Below are 23,253 nucleotides of genomic sequence, written 5' to 3'. Positions count from 1 at the left end.
CTTCCCTGACTGCCCCAGGAGTACGTGGTGCACAGGAAGCTAACCAACAACCAGAAAATAATGTCCCTATCTACATGTGGTGCCCACTAAACTATATATTTTAACAGCATAAGTAGTCACATCAAATTACAAACAAATACGGCATACTCACCTGTTTGATGAAATGGCTCAAGCCCCCACGTTACACCATATGTAACGAACACCACCCAAACCATAATACCATGACACCCCGTGTAACACAAAAAAAACCACCAAACTAATTTCTAGGGGTAAATATCCCGGACGAGCGCCCAACTGTTACGACCCTGGCTCAAGGCACGCAACCTATGTGCAAAACCGACACCAAAACCCCGTGCTCTAACTCAAAATGCTACTATAGCAAGGAACTATTAATGTAAATGTAAACTAATGTACTAATGTAAACCCAACGGACACGGACTAGAATAATGTGACATCTCTCCCTCTAAGCACCGACTCTGCATGTGTGTTACTAGGGCTGGCTTTAAAGCTCCCAGCAGGTAACTAATCAGCACTAATTGGCTAATTGGCAGCCCTCACCTGCATGCCCCGTGACACAGGAGTAATCAGGCCTGCCTGCACAGTGACACAGGAGTGATCAGCTCCTGGTACATAACAGTGTCCAAGGTTGGGGCGTTGCTGATTTCGGGGGGGGAGAGAGTTCCAGAGGGTAGGGGACGCCACGCTGAAGGCTCTGTCCCCGAAAGTCCGTAATATTATTGTCTCACCAGAGAGAGGTTACAGATGCACAATGTGTCACATTATGCAAAACACAGCCATTTTAGTTTGATTGATTGTAGCCACGCCCCATTTTGAGATGATTTATTACCCCTAAGTCCCGCCCCCTTTTCTGATTGGTCGAGGATTCAAGGAGGCGGGACATCCAGTTTCGAGGGGAGGGACATCCGGTTTTAGGAGGGGAGGGACATCTGGTTACGGAAGGGGAGGGGTTTTCAGATTTTTTTTCAAAATAAAAGTTTTTCAGAAATAAAAGATTTTTAATTTTTTTTTCAGATTGTATGTATTCCAAGGTTTTCAGAATAAACATTTCACAATATGTATTCCAAAAGTCTTAAGAAAAATACAATATCTTCACAATATGTATTTGTTTTTTTTGTATTTTATTTTTGTATTATTTTTTAAACAAACACATAAACAAACATGACAACACACGATAAGATATACAAGCATTAGTTGACAGTGCACATCCAATGAAATCACATTTTAGTTAATTGTCATATATAGGATATACCCTTAATACCTGTTATCTAAAAACCTACATACATATGCTCCAGCTCGAACCCCCCCCTCCCGGACCCCCCATTGGATAATCCATCCATTTGCCCTCGCTCCTAACCAGACATTACCATTATATGCTAGCTTTTATTTTCTCCACCACTTCTAACCACAATGTCATTTTGGATTCATTGAGACCCAAAATTCTTGCTGTAGATATTTCTTGATAGATCACATCGAGATATGTAATAATCCAGACCTTTCGGCACATTTTTTCCGGTTGGAACCATCGTGATGCTATCAGCTTTTTAGCCACTGTGATACCCGATAAAACCAATCTCTTTAGCTGTGGATGTACTGCACACTCAAAAACATCATTCAGCAGTAATACAGAGGGGTGTACAGGTATATTCCAAGTTAAGAGATTTGATAATTGCTGGGTCACCTCTTTCCAGAATATCTTAACTGGTGGGCAGTCCCAGTACATGTGCATAAATGTCCCCTCGTCCCCATTTGTACATAAAGAGCATTTGGAGTCTTGTATAAGACCCATTTTTTTCAGTCTTATAGGAGTCAAGTATGTCCTGTGAATATAGTTAAGATTGATTTGTTGATGGTCCGGGTTCCTTGATGTGAGTCGAACATTTGCCCAGGCTTCTTGCCAATCAAAATCACTTTCCAGGTCTGGTATATCCCTCCTCCAGACGGAGTCTAGGTGGAGGGTTTCATATGAGGACGTTAGTAATTGATGATAAAAATCTGAAACAAAACCTCTTGATGTCTCTCTTTCATAGAAGAATTTGTGGTATCTGTGGTGTTCAATTGGTTTCGTTAATGGAACACCTTGAGTCTTCAAACATAACAATAACTGTAAGTAAAAAAGATGTGTGGACTTGGTGAGATTACATTTCTTCTGTATTTCTTCATAACAACAGAAACCCTGTTTGTTAAAAACATCCCCTAATGAGTGTATGCCTTGCTTTTCCCATATAGGGAATCTTATAGGTCGTTTTCCAATCAAGAGTGCATTGTTATTGAATAAGGGAGTATGATTGTGCCATTTAAGTGGGTTAGGATATTTTTTTGTGTTTCACGCCATATCCGGATCGCATGAGTAATTATGGGGCCAAATTTCCGTTCGCAATGCTTGATTGGTAGTTTAGTGTATGCTATGTCCTTCAGTCTATGTGGGGCTACTACGTTTTCTTCTAATTTTCTCCAGGATACTAATGCTTGGGGATCAAACCATGTTGTCAATGGTCTTAATATGTACGCCTTAAAATAGTGGAAAAAATCTGGAAATGCCATGCCACCGTCTGCTTTATTTCCAGTGATGGGCAGTAGCTTGCTACAAGTAGCGACGCTACATAGCTTAACTACAATTCTCAGTAGCGTGCTGGTAGCTCGCTACTTTTTAACCAGGGTAGCAGTCTCTGTAGCGGAGCTCTTTATAGAACGAAGTAGTAACGTAGCGACGAGAAACGTTACACGCTACTTTCGAGAGAAACAGTCATTCATTCATTCATTCATTCACTAGAATATCTGCGAGGAGAAAAAAAATCCCCGTAAAAAACCCACTATGATTGGTTGCTTGGTTTGTTTAGATATGAGTGACGACTTCACGATTGGGTATGGTAGGCCAAAACGTTATGGGTAGGCCAATCAGAGGCAGGATAGGGCGGGACTCCAGCCGCAAAGCAGGAAGTGAAAATCAAAACAGACGTATTGAATGAATGCAATTTAACGGATTACATGAACAAGAACCAGTCTGAGCGAAATGGCAGAGGGGTTCGATGGCATTGATGAAGATGATGATGTCAATAACAACAATGACTCTCCATGGCCCTATCTGGGACACATTTATGAGTTTGACTGAAAAAACGGCTAAAACTATGCTGCTCTCAACTTGAAGACACATTCAGGTGAGCTGATGAAAATCAACTGTTCCCAAACAGCACACAAGTCAGTACACTTTGTCAACAGCTTTAACTAAGATAGCTGCTATCATGATGTTTCACTGTAGGCAGAAAATGAACAATATTATTGGGGTGGAGAAAAGAAAAAAAGAGGGAAAAGCAGTGGTTCTCAACCTGTGGGACAGGACCCCCAGGGGCGGTCCCCACATGATTTTGGGGCCATGGAATGTTTTGTGAGTTACATATTTAAATACATTTGGTCATTTAGCTGACACTTTCATTCAAAGCAACTTACAAATTGTGTACAACAAGTCAGTAGGAGTGGTACATATCTAGCAGCCAAGGATAAGTAGTATTGTTTGTCAGTGTCAAGCTTGAGTGTTATACTCTGAGTACATACTGTAGTAGTATAGACATATTAGCATAGTTGGTACTGGTAGTAGTATATACATGGTAGCATAATACTAGTAAAATGAAGTAAAACAATTCAGATATTGAAGAAGTGTGTAATACAAGTTCATGTTAAAAGGATGACACAAAAAGCCAGACCGAGGGCTTGTTTCAGTTTTATAATAAACAATCAAACTGAGAATTTTTTTTCCTGCCTATTTGTTTGGTGGAAACTTGGTCACGAAGTAAAAAAAAAATAAAAAAGTAGTGCCGATGTAGCTAGCTATTTTTGCCATATTCTTGTAGTGTAGCTTGCTACATTTCTCTGGGGATAGCTTCCATTGTAGTTGAGCTATATTTAATCGAGAGTAACTTGTAGTGTAGCTTGCTACATTTTCCAAGTAGCTTGCCCATCACTGGAGGCAACCATGCAAGGTGTTAACCTGCTCATCGGGAGCAGTTAGGGGTTAAGTGTCTTGCTCAAGGACACTATGACCCGCTGTGTGGGAGAAGTGCGAATCAAACTGGGAACCGCCGGATTACCAGACTGCTCTCCTGAGGTAGTTTAATATTTCTATTGCTATATATGCAAAAGTATCTAATTGTACTACAGGCACATGTCCTTATACCTGCAAGTAATCTGGCACTCAAAATCTGTGTCCCTATTTTTTTTTATTATAAACAAATATACTCCCATTGTTGCATTCATTCATTGACATTTTACAATTCACTGTTACTGGACCACTTTATTGAATAAAGTGCATGAAATGGTGAATCGTTGGGGGGGAAACATCACTATAATAAATAATAAATAAATAAATAAATAAATAAATAAATAAATAAATAAATAAATAAATAAATAAATAAATAAATAAATAAATAAATAAATAAATAAATAAATAAATAAATAAATAAATAAATAAATAAATAAAGACAATAAAGACAATAAAGACAATAAAATATCATTGAACATGATTAAGAATTAAAATAATGAAAACCCACCAGTTATCCTATGTGATCCTATCGTCAAAGATCCCTATGGAGGAAAGCAAATTGAAGAACGGACTGATATGAACTCATATTAAGGCAAGAATGGAAAGGACCTACATGTCAACCCACATGTCAAAAAGAGTGGAGTTGTTTTAAGAAATTCAGTTTTTTGCACATAATAAATGGCACATGAATACATTTATTCATAATGGATGCTGATGGGGCTGATCAAAAGTCGAAACTATCCCTTTAACACAAAGGCATTAAGCACACACACAGAAGAAAAGTGAATAAAAGTAACAAAAGCATTCTTTCATGTCAACACCTTCAATGTTGTCAGCTTGACTGCAGGGATGCTGGCAATACCCTAAAAGTCTAATGTTGAAGTATCATTCAATTATATAATGGTGTATACATAATAGAATACATAACATAATACATCCTGCAATGCTGTACACATATGCTGTAAGTAGATCAATGTACACCATTTGGCAAAATAAACCACAATCCCAAGTCACTGAACTTTGCTTTAAAAATGTTTAATAATAATAATAATAATAATAATAATAATAATAATAATAATAATAATAATAATAATAATAATAATAATAATAATAATAATAATAATAATAATAATAATAATAATAATAATAATAATAATAATAATAATAATAATAATAATAATAATAATAATAATAATAATAATAATAATAATAATAATAATAATAATAATAAACTTTATTTGTATTTATTTGTAGCAAATAATCTTTTATATTAAATCTATTCAAAACATTGTGATAGATTTCTGTCATTAAAATCTATATAGAAATATATTGTGATAGATTTCTGTGTCAAAATGTAGCCATCAGTCGCTATGGTTAGTTGTAAACATTTGACTTTGAAATTGGGCTTCTAATGTAAGGCTTTGGTCAGGAAACAACTCATCTATAAGTGAATACAAAGTCCACCCAGGAATGGGTGGATATACACAAGGCTGTGACCAAACTTCACAAGAGATGAATCGTTGAACAATATGAGCCTCGTTTGTTTGTTGTGTACCTTGGGTAAGACAGGGTCCTATAATCAAATGTGAAATCCTGCTTATTTGCCTGAAAACTAAAATATAATTTCCCCATTTCTGCACCGGGCGCCGCCATATTATAGATATAGATGATAAAAAAAAATCTATTTATTTTTATTTTATGCAGTCAGGCCACTGAACTTAGAAGCAGGCCAGGCCAGTGTTTCTAGTTGCAGCAGCGCAATAGTTAGATAACCTAGGTGGGGAACAACCAGGTGATCACTGCAACTCACACAAGTTGGAGAACTATCTCTCTCTCTCTCTCTCTTGCTCTCACACACACACAAAGGGAGCCGCATGTGATTGGTGGAGGCGGGACCCTTACAAAAAACTGTTGTTGCTAATCATTGACACATGCTAGCCTGTAATAATCCCCCCCAGAAAAATCTACTTTGCATTTGATATATTGCAAATATATGCCAACACACACACTGGCATTTAAAGGGTTAGAATTATAAAATGAATATTAGATGGCAGGCCGAGAGTGTCTAAAGTGAACTTGATTGATCCATGTTGGGAGACTACACAATTCTTTGTGTGTGATATCTAGTTATTATGTTGAGTCAAAATACGTTTGTTGGCCAGCCGTCTGGTGGTCATCGGTGTTCGTAATCTTACATTTAAATTAAATGTTTGCTCATGCATATCTTTGGACACCTCTAGCTGATAAACCAATCAGGATACAGAAACGGGATTTCGGGACCCCAAAATTGTCAACAAGAACAACGGAGAATGGATCTGACTGGAACGCTAGCTGGATTATACATTGCAACATGAGACAGTAAATACTATTGTAATAAAACGTTCAAAACTATGTTCAATTTGTGTATTGTTTTGTTACTATATAAGATTGTATTTCGCACTGTATTAACCATACCGACGTCACAGATGAGCTTTAGATGGTTAACGTGATATTAACATTAGATCTATCCGACGGTCCGACCTAAATACTATTGTAATAAAACGTTCAAAACTATGTTCAACTTGTGTTTTGTTTCTTACTATAAGATTGTATTTCGCAAGCCATACCGACGTCAGGTGAGCTTGCTATCCATTAGATGGATAACGTGATATTAACGTTAGATCTAACCGACCACAATTTGATTCGAAATGTATTACATACCTCACTTTGTTGGTCTCTCACGAAAGTCTTTCTCTGGTCTGCATCCCCTTAACAATTGTGTGTATTGAGCTGTACTGTATTGTACCCATTCTGCAATCTGTTAACCGTTTTCAATCAATGTCAGACGTCCTCTCTATAAAAAAAACGATTGAATTGCTCAGAATTTAAAATTATGTCCCCAATAGGACATAATAATATTAATATTATTCCCCAGTATGACACAATAAACACAGAATGAATGCTACCAAAGAGAATGCTATATGCAATTTGTGTATAAAGTGTGTATTAATCCTGTAACATGAGTCAAGGTCAGATCTAGCCTGGCATAGAGAACAGAATGTTGATTTTTTGATGTTCAAGTTTCTTTATTAGTTGTCATACAGAAGTACAGAATACTTTTATATAAAATGCTTCTTTCTGTTTTGCTCCAGAGATTGTGCTAGATAAAAATAGATAAGTATAAAATAGAAGTCAAGTACGTAGACAAGTGTTCAATATATACATACAATGTACAATGCAGAGTAGAAAAGTAACTGAGTTACAATACAATATACTATACAGTACAATGCAGAAATGGGATGAGGTACAATTTACAGTAAGGTGTAATGAGGTATGGGTTGTAGTGCAAATTCTTTGCCAATAAATATAAAGTGTGTTTAGGTGTTCTAAAGTGGGTGCTGCAGTCAGTTGTTTGTTTAAAGTGAGTGTGTGCGTGTGGATGTGTGTGCTGTGAGTGCATTTGATGGTTGTTACATAGTGTTATTGTCATTTGTATGTGTGTAATGTGTAACTAGTACAGTGGAGGGGTGTCCAGTCCAGGGCCCAGAGAGTAGAGAGCTGTGTGAGTCGTCCCCGGACAGCTTATGTGAGAGGATGACCATCCTTGTTCAAAAGTTGAGCTCTTGCAGATTAGCCTGGCCCCACTTGTATCCAGAACAATATATATATATATATATATATATATATATATATATATATATATATATATATATATATATATATATATATATATATATATATATATAAGGGGACTGCACATTGTTTATTCACTGTGCTGTTTACCATGGCCTCTCATTCAATCATGATATTCATTGTTTTGGGAAATACAGGTCCTGCAGTTGCCACTCTGATAATGGTTCTTGATATAGAGCAGGGCCAGTCACCTCAAGAGCTCAATCTTTGAGCTTGCATGATTGATTACCATAGAACCCTCAGGCTAGGGTTAATTAGGCCTAGAATATATCTGTCGTGTGGTCCAGGGTTGAGCATCTGGGTACAGTACAGCAGAATGGGTACAGTACAGTACAGCTCAATACACACAATTGTTAATGGGATGCAGACCAGAGAAATACTTTCATCTTGTTTACATCAGGGTCCCCCATTTTCAATTCATCATAACATATTACATACATGACATACAGATAGACAGTAAACAACAGCACAGGGACCATCCAATATCAAACTATTGTTAAGGGGATGCAGACCAGAGAAAGACGTTTGTCTTGTTTACATCAGGGCCCCCCATTTGTAATTCATAGTGACAACAGCATCTAAAACAATATATTTATATGTATATTTATATATTGGAAGAGTATATTTATGAGACAGTATATTTTGTACAACGTCTTGTGACAAACAGTACTGTATTTACAAATCTGGTATGTCATAAATATATAGATGTAGCAGTACAACGTCACAGGCAACAACACAGACCGCTATCTATACCATAGTGTAACACATAGTAAGAATGTGAAACAAGTTACTATTATTAGTATTGGGGTAGAGTTGTTTGATTTACACTAACGTAATGTTAGATTGCTATCTGAGAAAGTTAAAATGCTAACGTAACGTTAGTCTGTGAGCTGGCTACAACATTTTCCAATGTGTAATCGGAAGTCAAAACGGACTGCATATAAACAGCTGATGACTCATAACTTCCTATCACGTTTGAATAATGCTGTAAAGTTAAGTAAAAATGCATTTCAATAGTAATGTATATGAATTGAGAGCTTACCGATGCAGAGCTAAATCCAGTGTTGTCAACAGACGAGTCGCAAATTTACTTCCTAGTTTCCGGAGCTTGAGGAATGTCATTGGGAGAAATCAAGTCACCTGACGTTGTAACGCGTTTTGATTGGTTCCGCAGCAACGCCCCTTTTCACAAACGTAGGTCGTTTTTATCTTATCAACACATTCATTTTCATAAAGATATGACCCAAAAACCGTTGCCAACAAACGGAAATGTGTTATTATAGTATATTATGTAGTTCATATTACAATAACATATACTCTCTAAAACCAGATCAATCATTTCATTAACGGAAGCCTCTAGCAACCTTCGGCCCACCGTCTATATGTGGTGTTATGATCAGGGCTGAAGTTGAATAAAAAATTGTATTTTTTTCAATCTGACATTACAAAAAAACTGAAAATCCATCAAAATCAGTGTTGTTGCTAATCATATATGCTAGCCTGTTTTTTAACAATAATTTGTGATGCCATCACAAACACTGGCATTTAAAGGGTACAAATAAAAAAACTGTTTTACCTCCTATAATAGTGGGGGTTGCGCTTCTCTGACACCGTTATTTGGGGGGTCGTGGCCTGAAAAGTTTGGGAACCCCTGAGCTAGATGGTGACGTCACCTGAGTTGTTTGCCAGCTGGCTTCCTGTTTACACTGCTGGTTAGCTAGCTATGTAAATATGGAGTGTCATGAAAGTTAATCAGTAAATTGTCAACCAAATGTTACCTACCAAAAAACGGAACCGCGTGGTTCTTTTTGCATTGCTCCCGGCTGTTCGAATGAATTTTATCACGTGAAAGAGAGAAGAAAGTTAGTTAATTTCCACAAACTACCGGTGAGTAAACCTGAGCTGGCTAGCTGCACTCAAGCGGCTCAACCCGCCTGTTGGACAGGGAAGAAGGATCTGCAGCGAACACTTCATTGCCTCGGATTATGTTGTTGAGGGGGGATTTGAAGAGGATGTGAGGTTTGTCCAGAAGACCACTAATCGGCTGAAGCTCGATGCGGTCACCTCGGTCTTCGACTTCAGTGGCTACAGTGCAGGACGCGTGAATACTTTGGGCAACCAACATGTCCTTCCGCGTTTCTCTGATTGGCCAGCGCTCTCCTTCGTGAATACCAGCGCTCTACGCTCGTTTACCCCCTCATGAGGCTCCCCCAGGTGCTCGTTGCCACGCATGCGCATGAGGCTCCCCCAGGTTATTACACGCTTGACGGCACTCACACGCCAAGCGAGGCTTATCGCGGAAATGTAATGTTATGTTCGAATCCGTAGAATACATATTTATCAAAACAACATATTTATCAAAACAACTACCAGATTCACTCATAACGTTATTTCGCCAACACAGCCCAGCTGTTAGAAACTGTACATTGTAACGTTATATAACATAACGTTATATAATGTTGTTTCGCGTTTTATTCATAACATTATTTACTTATTTCGCATGACAACACAGCCCAGCTGTCAGAAACTGTACATTGAGGGGGTTTGAATTACTGTACATTGAGGGGGTTTGAATCACTGTTTACACTCTATACTAATAATCCTGAAATGTGTTCCATACCTGTGTCTATCCCAGTTGGCTTCAGTGATCATAATATTATTGCTGTTTCCAGGAGAACCAAACTACCAAAGGGCAGGGCTAAAATTGTACTTACAAGATCCTATAAGAAATTTAGTGAGGAGGCTTTTCTTGATGATCTTGGTTCAGTTCAGTGGAAGGATGTGAGGTCTGTAGATGATGCTGAGGTAGCTCTAAATATATTTATGGATTATTTAATGACAATTGTGAACAAACATGCCCCTTTAAAAAAGTTCACTGTCAAAGCGAAATGTGCTCCATGGATTGATAACTCTTTAACCCTTGTGCTGTCCTAGTCGCTTTTTCTACTTTTTTGAAATATTTTGAGTGTGTGTGTGAGCACAGCGGTGTCTGTGTTTATTATTATTTCATGAAATTGGGTAAATATCTTAATTTTACATATATGTTCATTGTGTGAAAAGCTTAGAACATGAAACACTCTAGAAATAGGAGAGACAGATTTAGTGCCTTCTTCACCCCTAGTTACTATTTCTACTCTCATCCACTCCAACGTTAAAACGGCATTTTTAAGCATTTTTAAATCTGCTCTTATTCGTTCAATTCTCTATATATCTTGCCATGCTTTGAATATTCCACGAGACAAGGACCCTGCCATTGCTGGGGTGTGCTGTTACCGATGTAAAACTCATGGTGGCGTCATTGCTCCACAGATAACTTTGCCACAAGTCAGGGGAGGTGAATAGACTGTGGCGGGCTGATAGTGCTTGAAACTCGGCACACAGGTTTTGTGGTGGGGGGGGGGGCGGCGAGTGGATTTTCAAGACAGAACCAGAGGCGACCGGACCGCGCAGTCTGCAGCGCGCCACACGCCGAAAAAACAGGACCCCCATAGGCGGCACGCGCCAACGAGGAAGTGTACTGCGCGGATCACCTCTGGTCCTTGTTTCACCAGCGAGCCGAGCCGAATATTCTGGCCGGGGCAGTACATCGAGCGCCTGGAGGATAATGCAGGTCAGTGGCCCACTTGGTAAAGTTTCGCCTCAACTGCGTTTGTGGTCGAACTAATGAGCGAATCTTTAATATTTTTTTTGATTCATATTCAGAGGTAATTCGACGAGATATTCCTAATTGGTATTTATCAAAAATAAATATTAGAAATATGGTCAAACAACATTTCGAACCGCTGAGCGCTTCGTAACGTTCGCCTCAACTGCGTTTGTGGTCGAACTAATGAGCGAATCTTTAATATTTTTTTTGATTCGTATTCAGGGGTAATTCGTCGAGATATTCCTAATTGGTATTTATCAAAAATAAATATTAGAAATATGGTCAAAAACAACATGTAGTCGTTTCTTTTGAAACGCAATTCGCAGTTGCCCACTTGGTAAAGTTTCGCCTCAACTGCGTTTGTGGTCGAACTAATGAGCGAATCTTTAATATTTTTTTTGATTCATATTCAGAGGTAATTCGTCGAGATATTCCTAATTGGTCTTTATCAAAAATAAATATTAGAAATATGGTCAAAACAAACATTCATCCGTCTTTTTCGTTGAAAAACTCTGTTGTGGTGGGGGGGGGGGGGTGACTCGGGAAGCGAGTGAATTTTCAAGACAGAACCTTCGCATCAACGCCGTTTGTGGTCGAACTAATGAGCGAATCTTTAATATTTTTTTTGATTCGTATTCAGGGGTAATTCGTCGAGATATTCCTAATTGGTATTTATCAAAAATAAATATTAGAAATATGGTCAAAAACAACATGTAGTCGTTTCTTTTGAAACGCAATTCGCAGTTGCCCACTTGGTAAAGTTTCGCCTCAACTGCGTTTGTGGTCGAACTAATGAGCGAATCTTTAATATTTCTTTTGATTCATATTCAGAGGTAATTCGTCGAGATATTCCTAATTGGTCTTTATCAAAAATAAATATTAGAAATATGGTCAAAACAAACAAGTATCCGTCTTTTTCGATGAAAAGACATATTTTTTCAATAAAAACTGACGTGGTATCAAACAAACACTAATTTAAGTGGTTAAAATTCGAAAATATGTGTAATTTTTTACAGATATCTTGAGAATAGGCTATGAATGTTAAACATGGGTAAAAAAATGTTTTAAAAATAGTAAACAGTTAAAATGATATGGCTTTAAACATGATGTATCTTTTCCTCTCCCTAAGCCCAGTGAGCTCCCTCATCGTTAGGACAGCACTTAAAGGACTTAATGTTGCAAAGAGATGAGGCCAAGAAGATTTCGTTTTTATCAGGTCTAATTGAAGATAGAAATCATTACTGTAAATTAAGAAACCAGATTACTAAAATTAACAGATTAAGTAAGAGAACCTATTATAAGCAGAAAATCTCAGAAAGCAGTAGGGACAGTAAAAAACTCTGGAATGTACTGAATGAAATCATGGGTAAAAAATCTGCCCTGGCTTCGTTTGTGGAATCAGAAGGTGGTATTTATCTGACTAAGCCTCTTCACATTGCTGATTATTTTAATGACTATTTTGTAAACAAGGTGTCCAAGCTTAGGCAGGGAATGGATAATACTGTCAATAACAACTCTGATGTGTTGATAAAAGAACACATTATGAAGGATAAAAACTGTGTCTTTGAATTCCAACAGGTGGATATTGTGACTGTGGATAGGCTATTGCGCTCTCTACCAGTCTCTAAATCCACTGGTAATGACCACCTGGATAGCAAATTGTTGAGAATAGCTGTGTCTCATATCTCTGCACCAATCTGTCACATTTTTAATAGGTGTTTAATCAGTGGCATGTGTCCTTTGTTATGGAAGGAGGGAAAGATCATTCCACTTCCTAAAGATGCTAAATTACCTTTTGGAGGTCCCAACAGTAGGCCTATTAGCATTTTACCCGTTCTCAGTAAATTACTGGAAAAAATTGTGTCTGAGCAAGTCCAGGCCTACTTTTCAGCTAATGACATAACAACTGTACACCAACATGCATACAGGGCAGGTCATTCGACCAGTACTGCTTTGACACAAATGTCTGATAGTTGGCTTTCAGCTATCGATAGTTCAATGCTGGTGGGTGCTATTATGTTAGACTTCAGTGCCGCATTTGATGTGATTGATCACAATCTTTTAATACAAAAACTCATTTGCTATGGTTTTAATAACTCAGCAATTTTATTTTTTAGGAGTTATTTGTCCTCGAGGTCTCAGAGGGTCTATTTTAATGGTGCTTTGTCAGGCAGTAGAGGGTTAGAATGCGGTGTCCCACAGGGGAGTTGCCTGGGGCCCCTCTTATTTTCTATTTTTACTAATGATATGCCCTTTTCTATTCATCAGGCTAGTCTGACTTTATATGCTGATGATTCAACCCTTTATTATGCTGCAGCTACAAACTCTGAGCTCAATCAGGTTTTGGCTGGTGAATTGGACATTTTATATGACTGGATAAAAACAAATAAGCTGGTGCTTAACATATCAAACACTGTTTGTATGCTTTTTGGGACCAATCAAAGATTGGCACGTAAACCTACATTGGTTCTACAAATTGCAGGTCAACCTATACATCAGGTTGAAAAAACTAAGCTTCTAGGCCTTTGGCTTGATAGTACTTTATCATGGTCTGATCACATAAACAAAACTGTTTTTAAAATGGGTAGAGCTATTGCTACTGCCAGGAAATGTGCACCATTCCTTCCATTTGCACTGTTTAATCAGATTGTTTGTGCTTTGGTTTTGTGCCACTTGGATTACTGTTCTGTAGTGTGGGCTTCTGCTTCAAAGCAGTCGCTAAATAGGTTACAAGTGGTACAAAATAAGGCAGCAAGACTCGTTCTTGGTTGTTCATATAGGACTAGTGTTGTTCAAATGCATGAACGTCTTAGTTGGAGGAGTGTTGAGAAAAGACTTTCTGCCAACCTTTTAATTTGTTTTCATAAAGTGATCACAACCCACAGTCCTAAATATATCACGGATAAAATAATTTACGCCTCAAATGTGCACATGCATTTTACCAGAGGGGCAAGTAGAGGGCAGATTATTCTACCCCATACAAACACTAACAGTATGCAAAGAACAGTTTTATATAGGGCTATTAGGGCATGGAATTATCTTCCAAGTGACATACGTGACATAAGAGGTGTAGCAAGCTTCAAAAATAAATTAAAATCTTACATGTAGCCAATATTGACAATGCTGAGATATGCAATATGTTACCGTTGATGTACATATTTAGATATAATATGTTTGTGTGTTAATGTTGTTGTGGTTCCTCAGTTGGTATGTCTTGCTATGTTGTGTTTCCTTATTTGGTATGTCTTGCTATGTTTTAATTGTATTATGTTTTAATTGCAATGTATATGTTGTAATGTTTTAATGTTGTCTTGGACCCCAGGAAGACTAGTTGACGTCTCGGCGTCAGCTAATGGGGATCCTTTGCTAATAAACAAATAAACAAATAAACTGTTTACACTCCCCACTTATTGTACCATGTTCTACATATAGAACCTCATCTCATGCACCGGTTTGAATCAAAGCCCTATCGAACGTACTCAAGCTCTACTGTCTTTAACTATAAATGTTTACACTCCCCACTTACTGATAATGCTCATTTACATCATGAATCAGATGTCCAATAACCCACAGGATTAGGGAGGGGGTAGGCGCCCTGAACCTTAGTCCTGAACAGGCGGCGGTGGAACTGCGAAGTTCCGAGGGCACGTTAAAGATTGTATATAGTGCTGGGGAGATACTGAATGGCCCTCGTGTCTGATGAGGTATGAATCAACATACCACCGTGGTACCGTCTAGTCGCCGTGTGTGTCGCACATAGGTGTGTGGGCAACACGTGGTACATGGACGACAGTCCACACCTAGCAGAAGTGCATGGGCACCTCTGTGAACAGGCAAGGCGGGTGAAAACGGTCAAAGTTTCCATACCCAAAGCAAAGTGGGGTGGGGATCAGACCGTCGGTTCTTACCTGGGTGGCCAACAACCACTACAGGGTCTGGGATCGCTATCGACTGGGTCACCTGCCGGTCGGATCGCATAGGGGAGTAAGACCATGGTGATGGCCGCCGCGTTCGGCTCAATGTACAGTCAGGCCACTATAAGCTGAAACCGAATGAGTTAGTAAGCGAGTAGTGTTTTTGTGATCTGTGTTTTTTAAAAGAAAATGCCGGGAAGCAGAAAGCTAAGGCTTGTCGGTCCAGAGGAGTCTGGATGGTAAAGCCTAGGGGTGGAAAGGGACCTAGCCTAGAACTGCGCCCTGGTAAGGGAGGTTCAAAGGGTCTAAGTGAAATGACACAAGGATTATTGATTGGTTAAGATCAGATTTGTATGATAAGAAAACCCTCCTCTTTTATTTATTATATAAGCTGATGTTACCGTGTGCTTTTTAGTCTCTCCTCCAGAAGCTTTATGGAACACTGGAGGTAGTCAGCTAGTAACAGATAAACTCAGCTTAGAGCTGAGTTATCTCTGATGATGGACGTAGCTGCATTGGGCAGAGGTAATGATGCGATATCTCTGATTAGCAGAGACCCAGAGACTCAGTTACCGTAAGAATTGTCGGTATCTTTAATAAACTTTCTTCAAATACACATTAAGGTAAGACTCTGTTTTTATATTATTGCTGTGACTCATAATTATTCTCACCCTTAGGGGTTTAACTGTGATTTACATAATTGTGTCAAATGGATTTGCATAATTGTCACAACACCCCTGTTTATAATAGTCTGGTTTTAGCATTATAGTCTCGTTTTATGTTATGTATATCATAGTAAATAGACTAAACACTAGGAAATGCAGAGTAAACAGTGTGAATGTCTAGACAGAGTAACTTGTACTATTAATTATGAATAGAAATGTAGTCAATTTATGACTGTCAATAGGCTCTGTGCAGCGTGATTTTTAATTTTTTTTTATCAATTATTTGTATTATTATTTACATGAAAACAAGACAACACAATAACCACAATAACAATACACAGAACTTCACAGGGAAATAACAGAAACAATAATAATACAGAAATAACAAATTATAAAGAAAAAAAAAAGAAAACAGAGTACAACCTTTTAAAATTTAAAGGGGTACTATCTAATAAATGGCCTTTCCCAGTATTCAGCACCGTTTCCCGGCCGTGTGGCCCTATATTAATAAAACTTATATCTCTAATTCTCAAAAAGGCCCATTCTTCCAATTCACCTCACAACATTCACCCTCACCGAGCTGAGTCATCACAAAATGTGCATATCAGTGATGTCAGAGATTTCCCAGCTGCATAACAATGTGGCAGATGCCACCGGGTAGAAAAACGCCGCTTTTGAGTACCCGACTAGAAAAACAAAAACCTACAGAGGTGTTCCATAGACTCACAGGAACCGTGTAAAAGTGTCCAAATAGTGAAGAAATAGCAAAATAGCTCCCCCCCAATAAAATACCCCAGTTAAAGTCAAGAGGACAACACAAAAGACAAGACAGACAAGACATTTCCTCCTCCCCCTCCCACGAGACCGCCGGACTCCCCCGAACAAGCACCCCAACCCCGCTCAGCCGCACACGGCGGTCCGGACCTTCTCAGCTGCTGCGAACCACAGGTCAATCCCAGCCTGCCCCACCCCAATCACCCGCGCCGTGGATATCTCAAGATAAATCACATCCAACAGTGTTAGGGACCAGTTAATCACTGTGAGCTTCTCAGGCTCCTTCCATCTCAATGCTATTAGCTTCTTCGCTGCTGTGACGCCCGCTAGGACAACCCTTTTTTGTTGTACGGACGCAGGTAGTGTTGTTATATCGTTCAGGAGTAGCGTAACAGCTGCGAATGGGATAGTTAAGCCACACAGATCTGAAAGTTTGTCCGTTATTGACCTCCAGAAGCGGGCTACTGGTGGGCAATCCCAATACATAAGCATATAAGTGCCAGTGGCCCTTTGAGAGCACAAAGTGCACCGAGAGTCGGTTACCAGTCCCATAGCAAATAGCTTCCTAGGTGTAAGATAGGTCCTATGAATATAATTAAAATTAATTTGCTGGTGATTGGGGTTGCGGGAAAACAATGCCACATTTGCCCAAACATCATCCCAGTCAAACTCGGGGTCCAACTCCGGGATATCCCCACGCCAGATTGTATCCAATGATACATTTTTATACGTGGATTGAATTAAGAGCGTATAAAAGTCTGAGACAAACCCTCCTGTCCACTATGAGCCTGAGGAAGGGGTGTGGTTGCAAAGCTTGAGCCCACGGCACGCCATGCGCCCTCAGCGCTGACCTTAGTTGAAGGTAAAGAAAGAAGGACTCGCCGGGAAGATCATAAAATTCTTTTAAGTCCTGAAACGCTCGAAGGCCGTTCTTATCATAAATATCCTCCAGAGTATGAACTCCCCTCCTTTGCCATTGAGGAATACTAACCGGCTTGTGCCCAACAAGTAGTTGCTGGTTATTAAAAATTGAAGAGTCCAGGTGCCATGGGCATTTAACCGCACACGACTTCTGTACATTACGCCATGTTTGGATCACGTGAGTTATGATCGGTCCATACCTCAGTCGGCATTTCGAAATAGGGACAGTGGAGTACACTACATCCTGCAATCTTAGCGGTGAGACCGCCGCCGCTTCTAAGGAGCGCCAAGATACAACATCTACAGGGTCTAGCCAGCACATCAGAGGTCTCAGTGAAAAGGACCAGAAATAAAGCTTAAAATCAGGGATTGCGAGGCCCCCATCTTGTTTTCTACGTTGAGTGGTAGCTCTTTTGATTCTCGAGCGTTTGTTATTCCAGATAAACTTAGATACCATCGATTGTACCTTGCGCCAGTGGTCTATTGGAGGGGGCAGGGGGAGCATTGAGCTAACAAGATTTATCCTAGGCAGGACGTTCATCTTGATTATGGAAGCCCGGGCTTGTAAGGAGTTAGGAAGGGACGACCATCTGTCTAGATCCTGCCGTATTTTATCATAAGTACCCGTGAAGTTGTACTTAGTAGTTTGACTTAGCGTGGGGAATATCTCTATGCCTAAGTATTTAAAATGTTCCACTATGAGGATATCAGCTGGTAGTCGCACCGCCTTGGCCAGCTCATTAAGAGGTAGGCAGGCTGATTTGTTCCAGTTAATCTTAAAGCCTGACAATTTACCAAAGTCGTCGATTATTCCCAGTAATTTTGTGGTCGACTGGGAGGGGTCATCCATAAAAATCAGTAGGTCATCTGCATAGAGAGCAATTTTGTGTGGTGTATTATTGACCATTATGGGGACGATGTCCTCCGATTGCCTAATAAATTGGGCCAATGGTTCGAGGGAAAGCGCGAATAGTCCTGGGCTCAGAGGACAACCCTGTCTGGAAGATCTGGAGACTGGAAAAAGTGTGGAACAGTTTTTGCCTGTCAGTATCATTGCCGACGGCGAGGCATACAGGACTTTAATCATATGAATAAAATTATTTCCAAGACCCATAACCTCAAGTACCTTCCACAGGTATGACCATTCTAGTCTGTCAAACGCCTTCATGGCATCCAAGGACAGAACTGTGGACGGAGCTGTATTGTCTTTACTGTTATCGACTACATGCAACAGCCTCCTAAGATTATCTGCAGCCAGGCGCCCCGGGATAAAACCAGTTTGATCGCAGTGTACCAATACCGTCATAAACCTCTGCAGGCGGCGGGCCAGCACCTTGGCAAACACTTTTAGATCGGCCCCGAGAAGGTAGACTCAACTACCACAATCATTGGGAAATCAATGCCATGTTGACATCTCTTGAGAACTCCCCTTGTTCGATAGCGTAATTGATCATATCGAGCATCAATGGACCCAATTGGTCCCAGAAAGCTAAATATACCTCGGGTGGAATCCCATCCCAGCCTGGTGCCTTACCCCTTTGCATTTCAGCAATCGTCTCCCTAAGTTCCATAAGAGTGATCGGTTTCCCCAGTTCCTTAGCCTCTTCCTCAGAAATGTGGGGTATCTCAAGCCCGCCAATGAACGATTCAAATTTAGAGTTATCGAAATTAACCTCTGAGCTATATAACTGTGAGTAAAACTCTTTAAAAGTGTCGTTGATCTTTTTCGAATCAGTAGTGACTGTTCCCTGTCGCGTCTTGATCGAAGGGATATCCGAGAAATATAATAATAATAATATAATAATAATATAATGCAGGACCTGCTCAGAGGTCTTTAATTGGCATTGGCTATTATCCACAACACACACACACACACACACCGGAACACACACGCATGCATTGTCTGTAGGATCGCTGATGCGATTTGTCTCTGCGATTAACCCATCCCGTCGTCCTTCCCCCCAAGGGCAGCCGGGAGCAGACAGGCGTCAACGTGAGCCGCGCCAGGGGACCAATCCAAGTGCTCCTGTCCGTCTTCGTCAAGGACGCCACAGCGTTAGCAATCTGTTGTTGTGCATGTTTTTCCATTGGGTTTATCTTATCGGGGGGGAAACCCTTGCGAGCACGGGGAGAACATGCAAACTCCACACAGAAAGGCCTGGGAGATACCCCACCTGGGTACCTGGCATCATGGAAACCTGGTCCCCAAGCGGGAATCGAACCCTGGACCTTCTTGCTGTGAGGCGACAGTGTTAACCACTACACCACCGTGCCGCTTTAACCACTACACCACCGTGCCGCTTAACCACTACACCACCGTGCCGCTTTAACCACTACACCACCGTGCCGCTTAACCACTACACCACCATGCCGCTTAACCACTACACCACCGTGATCATTTGAGCGAATTTTCATTGCCAACAGATGGCTAGGCCTGGAACCGTGAAAGTAGTAATTCTGCCTTGTCCTATGTATCAAGAACTCAGACTGTTGTTTAAGTATGGAGTTTATTTCTTTCTTGACTATCTTGCGTTGTGTGTTTAGTCGTTCATTATAGTTAGTTTGCAAAGATGCGTATAGGTCCGCGTATAATGTTTCCACTCCTTCTAGTTTTTTTGACCGGGATTTACGCAAATTGGAGGCGAAAAGTGTGACATGACCCCTGATAAATCCCTTCAATGCGTTCCACAGGACCCTAGGGTCTTCGACTGTGCCGACATTGATCTGCAAGAATTCAACTAGTTTACTCCTGAACTCAGTACAGAAATCATCGTTCTTTAATAAGGTTGAGTTAAAACGCCATCTGGGAGCTCTCGTGGAGAGCCTGCCCAGCGTGATTTATTTTCATAGCTGTAGTTTGCGAGGACGCTCTCTGATTGGCTAGCCCGCGTACAGCGAAGACCCTCTCTGATTGGTTTAGCTCCGTAGGGCTCTGGGATAGAAATGTCCGCCTTGTACATATATATTCTCTGCTTTGAAGTGGTTATGCTTTGGCCCTCTTTCGAAGTGGGTTATGCTTAGAGTTTGGAATCAGGGCTGGTGGTCCATCGCCCTGCTCTAAAGATAAACTCTAAGCATAACCGACTTCGAAAGAGGGCCAAAGCATAACCACTTCGAAGCAGAGAATATATATGTACAAGGCGGAAGAGCCCTTTGGAGCTAAACCAATCAGAGAGGGTCTTCGCTGTACGCGGGCTAGCCAATCAGAGAGCGTCATCGCAAACTACGGCTATGAAAAAAAATCACGCCTATGTGCACCAGCTCCACTACTTCCTGAAAGGAAGTGGGGGTGAACATTTCTCACTCCATTGGATTAATTGATTAATCAGCTGTGCACTGGGTGTTCCAAACGTGTGCCGCACAGCTGATTAGTCAATTAAACCAATAGAGTGAGACATGAAATATTCACCCCCACTTCCTTAGAAGACTAGACTGCCCAAATGGTTAAGATATCAGCTGGAATTCTGCTTCTGAGTAGCTTTGTTTATGTCTCCCCAGATTTCATGTTGGTGAGGTGAAGCACAGTCATCCACTTCTCTTTCAGCTTTCTCACACTTCCATCACATGTGGTTGCACAGAACAGCAGTTCAGCTCCACTACTTCCTTGAAGAAGAAGAAAAAAAAATCACTTCATCCAATAGCAAAACTGTACATTGGAATATCGACGAAACCAAGAAGAGGGTCTCATGTATTATTGGGTTAGGACATTTACTGTACATTGGAGGGGGTTGGGTTAGGACATTTACAGGAAAGGTATGAAATTGAAACAGTCCATAAATATAGAATGAAAGATCATATAAAACAATTTAATCTTTAACATTTTTACAAGTCATTGTAGTACTCAAATCCAACATATTCCAAGGATTGGAAGACTGATGGCATTGACAGCGCATGCCGGAATTGGAATTCTGTTCCTCCTCCCCAGATGACCTCTGGACCAAAGAGTGAACTGCCTGTAGGCTGTCAGCCTGAAAAGACTGACAGAGAAAGGGAAATAAGTGTTCTTATTGTAGACACCTGAATATGTCTAACAGTAATTCAATGTGTCTAACTCTAATTCCTTGTACTCTACTGTGTTCACGATAACGTTGTGTAACTCGCTGACCCGTCTTGATTCTCCATATCCTAATATTGACATTTAGTAGGGGGACATGGCACTGGACTGTCGCCAGGGGGAGCTGGTGCGACGTTGGGCTGGCAAAGGACAGGTGAAGAAGAGACTGGCATGAAGGAGGAGCTAGATACACGGGACGCTCTCTTCGTCAATTTCCAGAGAAGCAAGCGGATGTGTGGACGAAGAGCTCATCATCACAAGGACACGCAAAATACGACTCCGGCCACGTTGTGGGACAGTAACGTTGTATGCGAAAGTTTAGCTTACCAGTATAGTGATTAGGGTACGTTTGAACCAAGAAGAAGACGTACGACAGCCGGACTGCACTGTTGATCCTCCACGTGCTGCGTTTAGAACGTATAGTCGGGAGAATAGTTTGGTCACACTGACTAAAGCTCAGCTTCAAGTATAGGCCTGTTAGCCCAGTTAGCTCACGCGTCGCTCCACTGTCTTCCAGCCCCGCAGCAGACACCGCAGCAGACGTCGCCGGACCGCACCCGCCTCCAGCATTCTCCTAGCCGACCGCCAGTCCTAACGTCAGCCCAGCCAGCCCCAGGTGACAACCACGGGACCGTTCGACGGCCACCTCGCGTCACAGACATTCGTTGCGGGAGCAGGCCAGCACTCGGTTGGTACACTCACACCAGGTACGGTTAGCGTTCCAAGCGCTCTGGAACATTTCCTTTTTCGGTAACATGCTCGCTACAAGCGAAGATAATAGGGTGCTTTGAACTACCACGTGCACCAGCGACGACGGGCACCCCAACGTTTGTTGTTTTAGGTAATGCCGGCTTAGATAGGCTTTTTGTTTCAAATGTGGGCCCACTTAATTTTCTGGTTATATGTGTTGTGTGGTTGAGTTGTGTAAACAGAACTTATGTACCTTGATGATTGTTCCAATTCCATAGCTCACAGAGCTTGCCGCCTACCTCCCTCCGTACTGTTCAATGAAAAGAGTATTAACCCATACAGGGACTTGTTGATTAATGTGAATCGCGAAATCCAAGTGTCATGCATAGTGTGTTGTGGTAAACCTGCATGTCATATTTCCAGTAAAGGGAGAGGCGGACAATTGGAATCACTGTGTGCGTGTGGATTACTGAGCATTACTGTCTAACCCCTTTTTGGTGAATATTAACGGTGCATTATTGTTTAACCCCTTTTACCCACGGTCTATGTTTAATTGGGGCAGGTGCTCTGTACAGGTCTCCACCAGTCAACAAGGAAAGGTACTGCTTTGGGGAGAAATTATATCATTTACCATTACTGCCACCGGGGGTGAGAGGGTGTGGGACGTATTAGGGGAAGTGTGGGTGTTTGGGGAATTACTACAGTCACCCTGGAGGGCAAGAAGGACCAGCGTATAACCCCTAGGTTAGTAAATCCTAGGCCCCATCAGCTCCCTCTGCTAAATCCCCATTCTAGTACCCCTACACTACAGTCGGGGACTCAGCCGGACCCATATCTGCTGTGCTCCCACTACCTGGTGACAG

The sequence above is a fragment of the Notolepis coatsorum genome (genome assembly GCF_963971535.1).
Source record: "Notolepis coatsorum genome assembly, chromosome: 20".
NCBI classification, from domain to species: domain Eukaryota; kingdom Metazoa; phylum Chordata; class Actinopteri; order Aulopiformes; family Paralepididae; genus Notolepis; species Notolepis coatsorum.
This window is presented reverse-complemented; position numbering follows the sequence as displayed.